This window comes from Papio anubis, chromosome 7 (assembly GCF_008728515.1).
Source record: "Papio anubis isolate 15944 chromosome 7, Panubis1.0, whole genome shotgun sequence".
Classification (NCBI taxonomy): Eukaryota; Metazoa; Chordata; class Mammalia; order Primates; family Cercopithecidae; genus Papio; species Papio anubis.
The window spans coordinates 159,198,487-159,215,996 of NC_044982.1; positions in this window are offsets into that span (position 1 = coordinate 159,198,487).

The window sequence follows — 17,510 nt, forward strand, 5'->3', positions numbered from 1 at the left end:
TGAGCCTGGGAAGTTGAGGCTGCAGTGAGCTGACATCATGCCACTACATTCCAGCCTGGGTGACAGAATAAGACCCCGTCTCCCCCCCAAAAATTACAAGTATATTCTAAGAATAGTTATTTCACTCATTTCTTAATGGAAAACCAATACAAAGAACTTTTTGAAACACTTTTGCTTTAATGTTTATAAATGTGTTATTTTGGACATGATTTATTATTGAAAATAGTTTTGGAGATAAATATAAGTCTACTCACAGAATAAACCTGATTTATCAACCAATACATAAATATATCCTAATATATATAATTTAGTCATTTTAAGCACTACTTTTCACCCTGGAATTGTCCCCAAATGGACAATAAGTCCTCCCAATCTCAGTGTTTTCATGTTTTGCGTTTCTGCACCTATTAGCAAGAAAAACAGTTAAATAACAACTGGGTGTTGACTAGGCTCAGGCTAATCCCAGCACCTTTAAATGGTGATGGCAGATAAAGGGGAGGTCAGAGACGCACACCATCCTTAGCACGGTGAAACTCCCTGTTCTACTAAAATAATAGGGTTTCAGGAAGGTATGGCGTGGCCAGTCCTGAAGTTTTCCTCTTCAAAAGAGCGTAGGGGAGAATGCATGCGGAACTCGGGAGGCGGAGCTTGCAGTGAGCTGAGATCCGGGTTACTGCACTCCAGCCTGGCTACACAGAGCCAGACCTCGCCTCAAAACCAACCAAACAAACAAAAAAGATAACAAACTGCGTATCCTGTATCTGTACTCTACAACCTGTAACATTCATTAATTATTTCCCAGTTTAAATGAAGACCTATTATTTCATTAGATCAACTATCCCTCAACAAATATCACTGAATCTGCTCTTTCAGAATGAGCATAAAATGCATGTGTGCAAGACGAGCTCCATCTACAAGTCAAGCGCTCCCCTGCAGAGCTCCCCACCAGCCATGAGAAGGGATTGGGGCTTTCAGGGTGCAGACCCTTCTCCTCCTGAGACCTCTCACAGGCTGAGAAGCTTCACACTGCCTTGCCCTTGCGGTGATCATCTTACGGTGGTGAAAACGGCCAGACCCCATCAGTCAGTAACACACGGGTGCCCTTTCCTGTGCTCTCCAATAAGTGATGTTGGTTAAACACAACACACACTGAACAAAGCAAACCAGCAAAGTGCACCATCCGTCTCCACAAAGGCGCAGGCATGTTCTGCCTTGTCCACCGCTGTATCCACCCACAATGACTGGAGCATGGTGAGAATTCAAGACACACCCTCTCCTTCCATAACGCCCTCACCCTGGCAGGAGGTGGAGTGCACGGAGAATGCCAGCCTTGCCTTTCCGTCACTTCCACTGGGTAGTCCTCAAACTGCTGGTTGGGGGTAAACAGCAACCATTGCATGTAGTATCCATTTTTTTCTGGTTAATGTAAGGCCTTTTTTTTTCTTTTTTTTTTTTTTTTTTGAGACAGAGTCTCACTCTGTGGCCCAGGCTGGAGTGAGCGGCGCCATCTTGGCTCCCTGCAAGCTCCGCCCCCGGGTTCCCGCCATTCTCCTGCCTCAACCTCCCGAGTAGCTGGGACCACAGGCGCCGCCACCACGCCCGGCTAGTTTTTTGCATTTTTAGTAGAGACGGGGTTTCACCCTGGTCTCGATCTCCTGACCTTGTGATCTGCCCGCCTCGGCCTCCCACAGTGCTGGGATTACAGGCGTGAGCCACCGCGCCCGGCCTTTTAAGGCCCACTTTATGTATCATATTTGTATGTCAGATGTTCGAAAGGAAATCTAGGAAAATACATCTCATTGGTTGACTGCTCTATGTTTCAGTGGAATTCCGTTTGATAATCTCATTGTTTCTTGCACATATATTTTGAAGCCAATCATGGGGTTTCCTTCCCATTTTCTAGTCCAGAGGGGTGTACACACTGCATGAGAGTGTGTGTTTAACAATTTTTGTTTAATTGATAGGACATACATTAACTTACGTTGCAAATGTAGTCACAGATAACACCGTGTAAAACAGACCATGTAAATGGTGCGATGAAGCCAGAATATTGAAAGTGTGTCTCATTGTAATCCTTCACACACCACTATCTCTACTCCTTTAGATTTCTGGCCAATACAAGGTTTAGAGCCCCTGTTCCTATCCCATATTTACGATGCATAAATCTCATTGCCAGGTGCTCAACCCTTGCTAGTACCTGAGAAAAAGACACTATCTTGCCCTGAAAGAAACTCATAGTCTAATATACACAGTTAAATTAAAAAGATCGACCTGAACATAAGGACAGAAGAACTGATAAAAAATGAACACTCTAAAGCTCAAACGTGGAAAACCATGCTGTCGTTTCTATGCTGTCAGGCATCTTTGATTGATCCAATATCTTCATCCCAGGGACTCTCTTTTCCTATTTCTTCAGTTGACCTACCTACTTAAAAAATGCTAATGAAAAACAGTCTCTTAAAAGGAGGTCTTTAAAAAATGGCAAGGGATGCATTTATTTGGGTGTGGCACACAGTGTCAGACGTGCTACATGTGCTGTCACCCCACCCCACCCTGTCCCTGGCCAGCACAGTAACAGGTCGTAGCCCTGATTCCTGCAGAACAATCCATGCAAGCCACCTCCGAGTGGTCAGAGTATTTATATGAAATGAGATGCATTTACCATCCCTGATTTGAATTTAATTAGCACCTTTTTAGTGATAAGTATGTAAATGCAATGTTAGTGTTTAATGTTAAACCCAAAACTATGGTGAGCAACTAACTAAGCTAACGGAACTTTGGTGAACAGCCTTGTCCCCAGCCTAATTCCAACTAAGATGTTCACTTAACACAGGGTTATGTGGCGGCGTCTGTCTCTGCCATCTGCAACTGTTGACCAAATGTCTTGTTCGTGTACCAACATTCGAATCATCACGACTTCGAAGTGGATACACAACTGTCTCAGTGACCATATTCAGGACTTGATTTCTTCTGTGGTGTGGATACACTGCTGGGACTCAGCCCCATCTCACTCTACCCAAGTCTCTGGCACACGGCAGTTCCACTGTTCCATCTCGAAGCCTTCCCACCATAAATCGGAGTGTGGGGAAGGAAGGCTGTAGCCTGCTCTCTTCCGCTACGCCTGCATCCTAGGGCTGGGTTCTGTCCCTCTAGGGCCTTACCTACTGCAGAAAGGAATCCCCTTGTGGTATACCTGGTGATCACCAACTCCGCAATCTTTTGCCGTCCTTTTCCTCAGAAATACGTGGCCTTGGTTTTAACTTTGTTGTAAACTATGCACTGCGATAAAAGTTCTATAACCATAACAAAGGAAAAATTTAATTTGAAAAACTTGAAAATTCACATAAATTACAAGTGTAATTTTGTGAAGTCAGGGCTTTTAAGATATCTGTTACTCAAATAATATACATTGTACCCATCTTATCATCCATGTTCCTCCCTCCCCCATCCTTTACAGTCTCCAGTGTCTATCATTCCACACTCTATGTCCCTGTGTACACACTGTTTAGCTTCCACCTATAAGTGGGAGTATGTGGAATCTGTCTTTCTGTGTCTGACTTGTCTCACTTAAGATAATGGCCTCCAGTTCCATCTATGTTGCTACAAAATACATGATTCTTTTTGTAATGCCTGAATAGTATTCCATTGGGTTTATAACGCACATTTTATTTATTTATTTATTTATTTATTTAGAGATGGAGTTTCAGTCTTGTCGCCCAGGCTGGAGTGCAATGGTGCGATCTTGGCTCATCATAACCTCCACTTCCCAGGTTCAAGCAATTCTCCTGCCTCAGCCTCTTGAATAGCTGAGATTACAGGCATTCACCACCATGTCTGGCTACTTTTGTATTTTTAGCAGAGATGGGTTTTCTCCATGTTGGTCAGGCTGGTCTCAAACTCTCAACCTCAGGTGATCTGCCTGCCTCGGCCTCCCGAAGTGCTAGGATTACAGGCATGAGCCACCACGCCTGGCCAATACACCACATTTTCTTTATCCAGTCATTGCTTGAGGGTCACTTAGATTGTTTCCATATCTTTGCTATTGTGAACAGTGCTGTGACAAACCTAAGAGTCCAGGTATCTTTCTAATATAATAATTAATTTCCCTTTGGGTAGATAGCCAGTAGTGGGATTGCTGGATCAAATGGTAGATCTATTTTTATTTCTTTGAGAAATCTCCATACTGCTTTCCATAGAGGTTGTACCAATTTACATATTCCCACCAACAGTGCATACGAGTACCCTGCTCTCCACATCCTCCCCAACATCTGTTATTTGTTGTCTTTTTAATAATAGCCATTCTGGGCCGGGCACAGTGGCTCACGCCTGTGATCCCAGCACTTTGGGAGGCCAAGGCAGGTGGGATCACGAGGTCAGGAGATCGAGACCATCCTACACTGTGAAACCCCTGCCTTACTAAATACAAAAACTAGCCGGGCGTGGTGGCGGCACTCCCAGTAGTCCCAGCTACTTCTGAGAGGCTGAGCAGGAGAATGGCGTGGAACCCGGAGGCAGCCGTGAGCCAGGACCCACCACTGCACTCCAGCCTGGGCTATTGTTTGCACCTCTGTCTCAATCAATCAATCAATCAATCAATGCCATTCTGACTGGTGTAAGATGGTACCTCATCGTGATTTTAGTTCGGGGTGACTGTCGAATACAAACAGCTGGGCAGTTGCCACGTTACCTCCTTATTTCTAGTCAGTTCTAAGGGCTGAGCCATTCTAAGGTGGCTGCATGGAGTCACCCTAGAACTGGGCTTAGACACGCAGTTGGCCAGAGGCGCGGATAGGGTCGGGAGTAGCACATATGCCATATCTGCCACTGTGTGCCACACCCAAATAAAATGCATCCCTTGCCACTTTTAAAAGATCTCCTTTTAAGAGACTTTTTCATTAGCGTTTTTAAAAAATAGGTACATTAACTGAAGAAATAGGAACAGAGAAGCCCTAGGATGAAGATATTTCAATCAAAGACGCCTGACAGCGTATAGAGGGCAGCGTGGTTTTTCACACTTAAGCTTTAAAGTGTTCATTTTTCATCATTTCTTCTCTTCGTCTTTTTGCATTTGTGTTCAATCGATCTTTGTGAAGTTTTCGGATCAGGATTATTTCGTCTTCATAAAAGAAATTGGGAAGTATTCCCTACTCCTCTTTTTTCACTGAAGATTTTGTATAAGATTGACATCAACTCTGTCTTAAATGATTCATCGAATTCAGCAGTAAAATCATTTAGGCCCCAAGTTTTCTTTGTAGAAAATTTTTATTATAAATTTGATGTCTTCAATAGATAGAAAGTGATTCGGGTTTGTATGTTTTTCTGGTGCCTGTTTAGGTAAGCTGTGCCTTTCAAGGAATTTACCCATTTTCGTTAACTTGCCACATTTACTGGCAGAACATTGTTCAAAACAAATTACTTGTACATAACAAGTTATTACTCTAGAATCTGGAGTGATAGCTTCTCTTTTATTCTCGATATTTTAAATGTCATTTATCCTATTTTTATTTCTTTCTTAACCCAAGATCAAGAGGTTCACTATTTTGTTTTCTTCTAGAAATTGCATAGTTTAATATTTTCCACTAAAGTCTATCCAGTTTGAGTTTCATACAAGTTTATTTTATTTTACTTTTTTTGCATATGCATTTACATTTGTCTTGGCACAATATGATTAATGTAACTTTACAGGAAGCCATAAAACTGGTTCTTGTGAGATCCAATTTTGGTCTTTCATTATTGCTTTGTCTATTCAAGATCCTTTGCCTTTCTATACAAATTTTGAAATTAGCTTGTTGATTTCTATTTTAAAAAAAAAAAAAGCTGGCTGGGATTTTGATTGAGGTTGCATCGAATCTATAGATCAATTTGGGAGAAAACTGACCTCAACAATTTTGAGTCTTTCAAACCATGAACAAAATCTCTCTCTTTAAATACCTTGTATTTGATTTCTTTCCTCGGTGTTTTGTACGTTTTCACATTCAAACTATGATCATATTTTGTTAGATTTATTTTTGTTTTTGTGCTGTTGTAAATGGTATTTTTAAAAAATTTCAGATTCTAATTGGTATATTGGTATATAGGAATGTGACTGAGTTTTATACATTGTTACTGTTCTCTACAATTTTGCTAAGGTCTCTTATTAGTTTTAAACGATTTTTGTAGATTTTTTGAGGTTTCCTAAATAGACAATCATGTCGTATATAAGCAGAGACAGTTTAATTTATTCCTTCCAAATTGTATGTATTTTATTTATTTTCGTGTTGCACTGATTTGGATTCCAAAAACAATGTTCAATAGGAATGGTGAGAGAGGAGGTGCCTGTCTTGTTCTCAATCTTAGGGAGAAAGTATTGAACGTCTTATTATTACAAATGACGTTGGCTGTAGGTTTGTTGTAGATACTGTTTGTTACAAAATCTCTTTTTTTTCTAGATTGCTGAACGTTTTTATCGTGACTATATGCTGAGTTTTGTCAAATGATTTTTTTCTGCATCCATTAAGATGATCCTTTGGTTTTTCTCAGTCTGTTAATATAGCACATCACACTGATTGATGTTTGAATATTAAACAAGCCTTGCATTCCTGGGATAACCCCACTTGGCCTGTGTGATGGTTAATTTCATGTGGCAATTTGGCTGTGCCATGGGGTGACCAGATTAAACATTATTTCTGAGTGTGTCTGTGAGTGTCTCTGGATATGAGATTAGCGTTTGAGTTGGTGGACTTGGTACCATAGACTGTCCTCCCCAGTGTGGACGGGCATCATGCAATAATCCATTGAGGACCAGAGTGGAGCAAACAGAGGAGGAGGGTGGAAGCCACTCCCTTCTTTTCTGCCTTACTGCTTGTGTTGGGACATCTTGTCTTCTCCTGCCTTCAGACTGAGACTTACACCATCCGCTCCCCTGGTTCTCAGGCTGTCTGATTTGGACTGAATTACACCACCTGTTCCCATAGGTCTCCAGCTTGTATATAGCAGATTGTAAAACTTCACAGCCTCCAGAATTGCATAAGCCAGTTTCTCATAATAACTCTCTCTATATATACATATATATTTATGTATATGCATATATATGGACACATAGATACTCATATATGTGTATGTATATAATTTTTTTTGATTTGGAATATGTTCATTATACTTACCAGTTGAGCATTTCTGTATAAGTACTGGGCTGCTGGTGTTCCTCTGTTGAGAATTTCTAATCCAAAATGCACCCACAAGCATTTCCTTTGAGCAACATGTCGGCACACACAAAGTTTTGGATTTTGGATTTTTGGATTAGGATGCCCAACCTGTGAGTGTGTGTTTGTGTTTGTGTGTGTGTATGTGTATGTTCTGCTTTTCTGGAGAGCCCTGACTAATATAGTCTAGATCCTTTCTATATATCAGTGACTTTGATTGGCTAATATTTTGTGTAACTGTATCTAACTCTGTGAGGAACATGGGTATTTATGTATGGTATAAGGTCAGTTGTCTTTCTTGTAAGGTCTTTGGATTTGGTATTAGAGTAATGCTAGCCTAATACAATAATTTAGAGAAAATTCCCTTCTCTCCTATTTCTTGAAAGTGACTGTGAAGAATTGGTATAATTTTTTTCCCTAAATGTTTGGTGGACTTTACCAGTGAGAACACCTGAGCCTGAAGATTTCTTTGAGGTAAGAATTTTAACTAAAAATTCAATTTTTAAAACAGGATATAAGATTATTATGCTTACCTACTTCTGACACATTTTTGAGGTAAAATTTATATTCCATGCAATTTATTTTTCATGTGTAATACGTTTTAGAAAATTTGCAGCTTTGCAACCATCAGCACAATCCAGTTTTAGAAAACGTCCATTACTCCAAGATTTTCCCCGATCTGATTTGCAGGAATTCTGCCTTCTCATCCCCACCCTAGCCAGCCAATAATCTACTTTCCGTCTTTGCTGGTTTGTCTTTTCTGGACATTGTGTACATGTGGAATCATAAAATATGTGGTCTTCTTGTTAGTGAGTGGCAAAATTATTTGTCTATTCTGGAGGCAAGTTCTTTAGTAGATACATGATTGGAAAATATTTTTTTCCACTCTGTTTCTTGCCTATTCACTTGTTTGATGGTGACTTTTAATATGTACAATTCACAAAATGTTGATGAATTAAACTTATCACTTTTTAATGGATTTGTAGGCAAAAATTTCTTGATAGTTTTCTTAATCTCTCTTAATCTTTGCTTGCCCCAAGACCATGACTTTTTTCCTATGTTTTCTTCTAAAAGTTTTATACACTTAGTACTTACATTTAAGTCTTTGTCCTAGTTTGAGTTAATATTTATGTATGGTATAAGGTCAGAATCTAAGTTCAAATCTTCGAATGTGTCTATTCACTTGTTTCAGTAGCATTCTTTGAAGACTACCCTTTTCTCCGTTAAATTGGTACCATTGTCATACATTAATTGTTCATCAATGAAAAGTTTTATTTCTGGACACTCAGTTCTGCACGATTAACTTACCATCTATTCATGTGCCAGCATGAATAGATTGTCTTGAGTAGTGTAGCTTTACGGTAAACTTTGAAATCAGAAAGGAAAGCTTCTTCAACTTTATGTTTCTTTTCCAACATTGTTTGACAATTCTGGGACCTTCGCTTTTTTACATTAATTTCTGAAACATTGTGCCATTTATGCATAAACACAATGTCTACTTAACTTTCAATTGGGTGACATTTAATCTTTAGATAAACTTAGGGAGAATCATTAACTTAGTAACATCCAGTCTCACAATCCATGAACATGGAACATTTCTTAATTTATTCAGATTGCATTTAATTTCTTTCAGCAAAACTGTACTTTTGTTAAATTTATTCCTAAGTATTTTGTCATTTTGAGGTTATTGTAATTAGAATTTTATTTTTTATTTTATTTCCATATTATTTTTATATATAGAAATGCAATTAATTTGTGTATATTGATCTTGCATCTTGCAACCTTGCTGAACTTATTAGTTTGTGTGTGCGTGTGTGTGTGTAATTTTTAGGATTATTGGATAATGTCATTTTTAAATAAAGACAGTTTTATGTCTTTTTTTTTGCAGTCAGGGTGGCATTTTAAATATATTTTTGCTAGGTTGCACTGGATAGAATGTTCACTGCGATTTGAACAGAAGCAGCATGACTGGACACCTCCACTGCGCTTCTGGTATTACTGGGAACATCTCCAGGCTTTTTTCATTAAGTATAATGTGAGCTACGGGTTCTTCCTGGATGTCCATTATCAGATTAAGGAAGTTTTCTTCTATCCTAATTCACTGAGAGCTTTTATCATTAATGGGTGTTGGATTTTGTCAAATGCTTTTACTGCATCTATTGAGATGATTTTGTGGATTTTGTCTTTCATTATATTAATATTTTGTATTATGTGAATTATTCTTGCGTGTTCAACCAATCTTGCATTCCTGGGATAAATACCACTTTGTCATATTTATAATCCTTTTTATTTGTTGCTAGAAGTGGTTTGCTAATATTTTGTTGATTTTTGCATCTACGTTCATGAAGTTATCGGTCTGTAGTTTTCTTTTTCTGGCTTTAGTATCAGCATAATGCTGCCCTAATAAAGTAAGTCGGGAAGTGCTCATCCTTTATTTTTCTGGATGATTTTGTGAAAGTTTGTTATTATTTTTTCTTTACATGTTTGCTGCATTTTACTAATTAGACCATCGGGACCTGCCCTATTCTTTGTGGGAAGACTGTTTAATTATTTATTGAATTTCTTCACTTGTCATAGATTTATTCAGATTTCCTATTTCTTCATGGTCAGTCTTGTGTCTTTCTAGGAATTTTTCAAACTTGTCCAAGTTGTCTAATATAGTGGCATAAATTTGTTCATAGTGTTCCCTTACAATATTTTAAAATTCTGCAGGGTCAGTAGTGATGACCTCTAATTCATATTTAATTTTGGTAATTTGAGTCTTTATTCCTAATTTTTTTTGTCAGAATAGCTAAAGATTTGTTAATGTTGTTTATCTTTTCAATATACCAACTTTTGGATTGATTGACTTTATTAATTTTCTGGGTTTCTTTTTCATTTCTTCTTTAATATTTAGTATTTCTTTTCCTTTTTTAAATTTTTATTTTGAGACATATCTCGCTCTGTCACCAGGCTGGAGTTCAGTGGTACAATCTTGGCTCACTGCAGCCTCTGCCTCCCAGGTTCAAGAGATTCTCCTGCCTCAGCCTCCTGAGTAGCTGGGATTACTGGCATGCACCACCACATCTGTTTTTGTTTTTGTTTTTTTTTGAGACGGAGTCTTGCTCTGTCACCCAGACTGGAGTGCAGAGGCACGATCTTGGCTCACTGCAAGCTCCGCCTCACAGGTACACACCATTCTCCTGCCTCAGCCTCCCAAGTAGCTGGGGCTACAGGTGCCCGCTACCAAGCCCGGCTAATTTTTTGTGTGTGTTTTTAGTAGAGATGGGGTTTCACCGTGTTAGCCAGGATGGTCTCGATCTCCTGACCTCATGATCTGCCCGTCTTGGCCTCCCAAAGTGCTGAGATTATAGGTGTGAGCCACTGTGCCTGGCCTTCTCCTCAATTCTTATGGTGAAAGTTTAGATTATCAAGTTGAGAGAATTCATCATTTCTAATATCGTCTTTTACAACTAAAAATTTTTTCTAAGCTCTGACTTCACTACATCCAATAAATTGTGATGAGTTGTATTTTTCTTTCCATTCAGGTCAAAATAGTTTCTGAGTCCCCTTGTGATTTTCTCTTTGAACTATGTGTGATTTAAAGTATGTTATTTAATCTCCAAATATTTGTAGATTTCTTAATTTTTTTCTGTTGCTGGTTGCTAATTTAATTGCATTATGATTGAAGAGAAAATAATTCAAAATATTTTACTCCAAAATGTAATTCCCTGACATATTTGAAATGACTGCATCAGGGCTAGCTGACTCAAGTGGGAGAAATTTGCAACTGTAGAGAATCTCCATTAATGCAGCCTGCCTCCCCTTTCTGTGCCTTTCTAATCCAGGAGAGGATGGAATCTGACATCCTTAAAAGTCTGAAAAGAAACAGTTACTCGCTATTCTCTCTGAGGGAGGCTTAATCTACATAACAAGGCCACCCTTTGCTAGCCATGCCTCTTCCTTTCTCTCTCCTGTCATCTGTCTTGCCACTAAACTTGAGTTACCAGCATAACCTGATGTTGGCCACATTGAGTCTGTGTTTTTTTTTCTGTGGCCTCAGGATGGTATATAACCTTCTGTATCTCATTGTTGGGTTGGATCTTCATTCTGAAGGCTCCTATGTACACACATTAAATAAATTTGTATGCTTTGTCAATGAAAAGAGTCAAACTCTTCAAAATATTTGAAGAGATTTATTCTGAGCCAAATATGAATGACCAATGGCATGTGACACAGCCCCAGGATATCCTGAGAACAGGTGTCCAAGGTGGTCAGGATGGAACACTGGTTCAGTCCAGAAAGATGGGACAACTGAAAGCAGGGGCTTCCAGGTCATGTATGGATTCAAAGATTTTCTGATTGGCAATTGGCTGAAAGAGTTATTTCAATCCCTTATCTTAACCCAGACACTCTCTTCTATTAATTTCAGGTCTTAAGTGGGAGACCTGAAATTAACAGAAGAGAGTGTCTGGGTTAAGATAAGGGATTTTTGTGGAAACCAAGTTTCTTACTGTGCAGATGAAGCCTCCAAGTAGCAGGCTTCAGAGAGAATCAATTGTAACTGTTTCTTATCACACAATGAGTGTGTTCTATTAGTTTTAAGGTCTCTGTTTTGATGTTAATGCTGGTCAGCTGTGCCTGAATTCCAACGGGAGGAGGGTATGATGAGGCATGTCTGACCCCCTGCTTCCCATTATGGCCTGAACTCATTTTTCAGGTTAACTTGGGAATGCCCTTGGCCAAGGAGAAGGTCCATCAGTCAGTCAGGGGAGCTTAGAATTTTATTTTTGTTCTACAGCTTTTTCTCTTATTAATCAATCGGCCTCATGTCAGTGACTTTTCAGAGCCTATGGTCCCCACAAAGAATACGTACTGTGTCTTTTAAAATTGACCAAGGGAGGTCTGTTTTATGGCAGAGCAGATGGCCTATCCTCATGTGTGCTAGAGAAGAATGTATATTCTGTTGATGTGTGGAGTGTTATTGTTGTCAGATGTCAAGTTGTTTGATAATGTTAATCCAATCTATATCCTTGCTTATGTCTAGTTGTTGTATCCATTATGAAAAGCAGCCAGTGAACTTCTCCCGCTATAACTGAACTCACTCTTTCCCCCCGATTCCATCAGTTTTTGCCTCATGTGTTTTGTGGCTTCACTTTCTTCAACTTTTCTCATGTTTCCTTCTGGGATTCCAATATAGGTTATGTTTGACCATTTGATGTTTTACTTCAATTCTTAGATGCCTTGTTCTGTTTTTGCTTTTTCTTATTTGTTAACAAAAATCTAGTATTTGTTATTTTACTCTTTGTTATCTTTTTTCTCTTTGCATTTCAGTGTGACCTATTTTCAAGTTCATTGAGTTTTTCCTCAATTGTGTTAAATCTGATAATGAGTCCACTGGAGGCATTCTTCATTTCATTACTGTTTGTTTTTATCCCTAGCATTTTTGTGTTTCTTTATTACAGTTTCAATCTCTCTGCTAAAATTACCTGTCTGATTTCGCATGTTCCATTACAATTTGGATTACATTTGGATTTTCATTACAATTTCCATTCCATTATAACATTCATTAGCATATTAATCATAGTGATTTTTGAAATCCCTGCCTAATAGTTCCAGTCCATGTGTCATACCTAAGTCTGGTTCTTCTCATTGTTTTGTCTCTTCAGACTGTGTTTGTTCTTTCCTTTTTGTACACTGTGTAATTTTTTTGTTGTTGGAAGCTTGATGTTTTATAGGATAGTAATACTGGGCATGTACATGTTATGCTCAGAAATGAGCATAATTTTCCTTCTGCTGGATCTTTGGTGTGGACTTTTGTGTCAGTCTCTTTAGGAATTAGGATGGTTGTGAAGTTTGTTGTTGCCATGGTTACCATCAATACACCCAGAAAGCTTCAAACTCCTGTAGTGTTACCTTCCGCTTGTCTCCCCACTTGGTGTTGGGCTGTTTCTTTACACTTCTCCACAGATACAGTTTGTCTCTTGCAGATCCCCCAGATGTTTTTGACCACGATTTTTTCCTCACTGCTTGTTAGCCTGGTTGTGAGTGGCAGAAGGGAGCTTCCTCCGCTGTCCTGGTTAATCCTTAGTCCCAGGCAGGCACTGGGAACCTGACCTTGAAAGGGTGGTCTTCGTAAGTGTTCCTGTCCTTACTCCATATGTAACCCTGTCTTAGCACATATTCTTGCCCCTTCTGTGGGGGTATGGCATCTCTTTTCTCCTCTGTCCTTTCCTGAAGTTTCAGGGGTGTCTGTCTTTGCCCATAGGCTATATTTTGATGCCCTTCCCATGCAGATTAAGACTTTTGTTCCTTTGGGAAGATAAGTTTTGGCAGAGTCTATTCTTCTCCCACTTACGATGAGATTCCCCAGAGCCCTTGGGTGGCTACAGTTCCTCCCTCCTACCATCCACACACTCACCAGCCAGTACCACTTCTGAGCTTTCTCAAGATTCCCCTGATGCCAGCTGTGGGCACTTGGTGGATTCCTGGAGAAAAGGCCTCCAAGAGGTAACAACACCTTTCATCCAGGTCTGCAGTCCACAGAGGCTTCACATGTTCTCATTAGCCCTAACTCGGCCTTTAGCGATTTGTTAAAGATGCGTTTTCATCTTTCTACCAGATTCTGTGGTGTTCAGTGGTATCTATACCGGGTAAGCCAGTACTCAGGTTCTGTTTTTCTGAGGGTACCTGTCTCTCTTTAGATTTCGTGCCAATTGTTTACTCTGTGACCAAATCTTTCTAATGAATTTTCAAAAGTCATTTATTTGAAGTTTGTACAGCTTTTAAATTTTTTTAAATTTAACATTTTTATTTTTTTATTTTTTTGAGATGAAGTCTTGCTTTGTCACCCAGACTGGAGTGCAGTGGCGCAATCTTGGCTCACTGCAACCTCCGCCTCCAGGATTCAAGGGATTCTCCTGCCTCAGCCTCCCAAGTAGCTGGGATTACAGGTGCCCGCCAACACGCCTGGCAAATTTATTATTTATTTATTATTTTGTTTTAGTAGATACAGGATTTCACCACATTGGCCAGGTTGGTCTCAAACTCCTGAACTTAAGCGATCCGCCCACCTCGGCCTCCCAAATGCTGGGATTGCAGGTGTGAGCCACTGCACCTGGCCTTGTACAGCTTTTTTATTACATGGTGGGAACTGTATTCTTCCAGTGCTCTACATCTCTGAATTGTAAACAGAAGTCTCTATTTCCTCTTAAACCTTGGGCCTGCAATTGAAGTGGTCCTGGACATGACATGTTAATTGCAATGATTCTTTATATTGTCTGCTCTAAGGAGACAAAGTACTTATTTGGCAAAGGGCATCTTCATTTCCCCCATTCATCTAATGCCAAATATTAAATTAAGAAAAGGTATCTATTCACAATAGCAAAGACTTGGAATCAACCCAAATGTCCAGCAGTGACAGACTGGATTAAGAAAATGTGGCACATATACACCATGGAATACTATGCAGCCATAAAAAAGGATGAGTTTGTGTCTTTTGTAGTGACTTGGATGCAGCTGGAAACCATCATTCTCAGCAAACTATCGCAAGAACAGAAAACCAAACACCGCATGTTCTCACTCATAGGTGGGAACTGAACAATGAGATCACTTGGACTCGGGAAGGGGAACATCACACACCGGGGCCTATCACGGGGAGGGGGGAGGGGGAGGGATTGCATTGGGAGTTATACCTGATGTAAATGACGAGTTGATAGGTGCTGACGAGTTGATGGGTACAGCACACCAACATGGCACAAGTATACATATGTAACAAACCTGCACATTATGCACATGCACCCTAGAACTTAAAGTATAATAAAAAAATAAAAATAAAAATTTTAAAAAAAGGTATCCACTTAATTACTAAAAAATATAGTCTATTTAGTGTAATCAGAAATATTGCTGGTCACTAATCAAAGTTGCATTTAGTTACATTTTCTAAATATATTTTACCACTACTTACAAACTCTAAATGCATCATCCTCCTGTGATTTAATAAATGCTAACCTTTAGGTACTCTTGTTTCCCCTAGTCCAGTAGTATATGTTGAGTTAACAGAAAAGCATGTTACTGTGACTGTTTAAGAATTATGTTTTTAATTAAGAGGAAGCAAACTGCAAAGGACTGTTAAGTCCAGCCGCCTGTAGGTTTATCAAATTTAATCAAAACTTTCAAACTGTACTGGGTCTTAGTACACAATTAGACTGAAATTCTCCTGAGCAAATACATTTCTTGCAAGGTTGCAGATACCATTGTGTTTCCTTTACTCTGCAGACCAATCCAGAAATAGCAGATAATCCAGTACTTCTTTATGATGTAAAGTTTTATAAGGCCATTCTCCAGACCTGGTCTCCTTGGCTCACCCTGGTTATGGACAGTCTTTGACAGATGTGTACACACACACACACATATCACCACACACAGGGTTAGATGCACATGGCCTACTTATGGCCAGTTAAGTCAACTGGGAGCTAGGGATCCCAAAGCCCTATAGTAAATCTCCAGACCAGTGAGATTGGTTCTGATGTTAGTTCTGACCTTCCTTTGAGGCCTAAATCTTTGTGCTTTTTTTTCCCCTGAAGGGATCCCAACATGGGTCCCTTGCTCCAAGTCAGGCAAAGCTCATTGGGTGCCATTCCCAACTACCATAGCACTGGGGCAGGTCTCTGTATCATAAACATACTATGTGACATGTGGATTGTTTCATTAGGTGAAAGGAGAGATCATTGTGTCCTGGAAAATCTACTGTTTTAATGGCATGTGTCTCTGGGTTGCACCTGAACTTGGGTTTATGTTTTTCAGGTATAAGCGGTACTCATAACTGCCTCCCATATGAAAGGGAACTCACTCAGTGCAGGGGCTATCCTCTGACTCCGGATGTCTTGCTGGCATGTTTCCATATTTCCCTGCACGGCTGCTGCCCCCATGCCCCAGTTAATCGAACTCTGAGCTGCTGGCACACACACTGAAGACTTCGCCCATGAGAGGGGATGGTGTGTGTCTCTGAAGCGGAATCTTTATTTCAACTTGAACTTACCCATCATTTCTGTGTTGTGGCTGACCTTTGCATAGCAGCCTAGTGCCATTTTTAATCTTTATTTTCAGTGGGAATGATGATAATAATTATTTTAATGTTGAAACACATTTCTTTATTGTAGGACTTCTAGGAAGATTTAACACGTTAATGTATATTGTGAGCTTCTAAGAGAAGTGAAGGTGGGCAGTGTTTTCCCAATGTCTTTTACCACTGAATCAATTTTTGTAGAGAAACCTATTCCGGCAAACTCTATACTGGAGTGGTTCCTTCATTTCGATAAGGGATTCATCTTACCTTATTTTCCGCAGTAACTATTAGCCTGCCTGCTTCCCTCAATGTAATTTCCACTCAGCAGCCTGAGTGCTTTATTTACTTAGTAAATAGTCTGGTCATAGATAATTACATGCACATCTTTCCAATCTTTCTTCCACCCCTTCCTAGCGGTGTGACCTTTAGCAAATTACTCAGCTTCTCTGTGGCTTGGTTCTCTCTATAAAAAGGAGCTAAAAGTGGCTGGGCGCAGTGGCTCATGCCTGTAATCCCAGCACTTTGGGAGGCTGAGGCAGGTGGATCACCTGAGGTCAGGAGTTTGAGTCCAACCTGAACAACATGGTGAAACCTCATCTCTACTAAAAATACAAAAAATTAGCCCGGCATGGTGGCACATGCCTATAGTGTCAGCTACTTGGGAGGCTGAGGCAGGAGAATTGCTTGAACCCGGGAGGCGGAGGTTGCAGTGAGTCGAGATCATGCCATTGCACTCCAGCCTGGGCAACAAGAGCAAAACTCTGTCTCAAAAAAACAAAAAGAAGAAAAAAAAGAAAAAGTGAGGGGGCTAAGAGTTTCTGCACATAGGATGATTGTGAGAGTTACAAGCAAAACACTTAGAGTAGGGCTGGGCACACTGCAAGCTCACAATAAATAACAGCTGCTGTGGCTGCTGCTACGCTGAAGACCACGATTACCATTGCTGTTACTCACTTCAAAGTCCCTCAACAATTTCCTCTTGTGCTTAAACCCAAACTCCAGGCTAAGGATGTGAGGCGTGGCTGGATCTGTCTTGCTTCTCTGATCTCAAGTCTCCCCGCATTCTGGCCACAGATCCTTCCTCTGTGCCCGCTTCACTAGCCAGTCAACAGTTATCCATTGGCCCCAGACCTGCCTTCGAATTCTCCCCTCTCCAATGTGGACCTGGGATGGCCATGCATCCCCGTGTGCAGTAGTGGACCAGCCTCTTGCCTGTTGTTTGGTGCTTCCAGCACCAACCTTATGGCACCTGATCAGAGGCCCCAGCACCAGAACCACTGGTG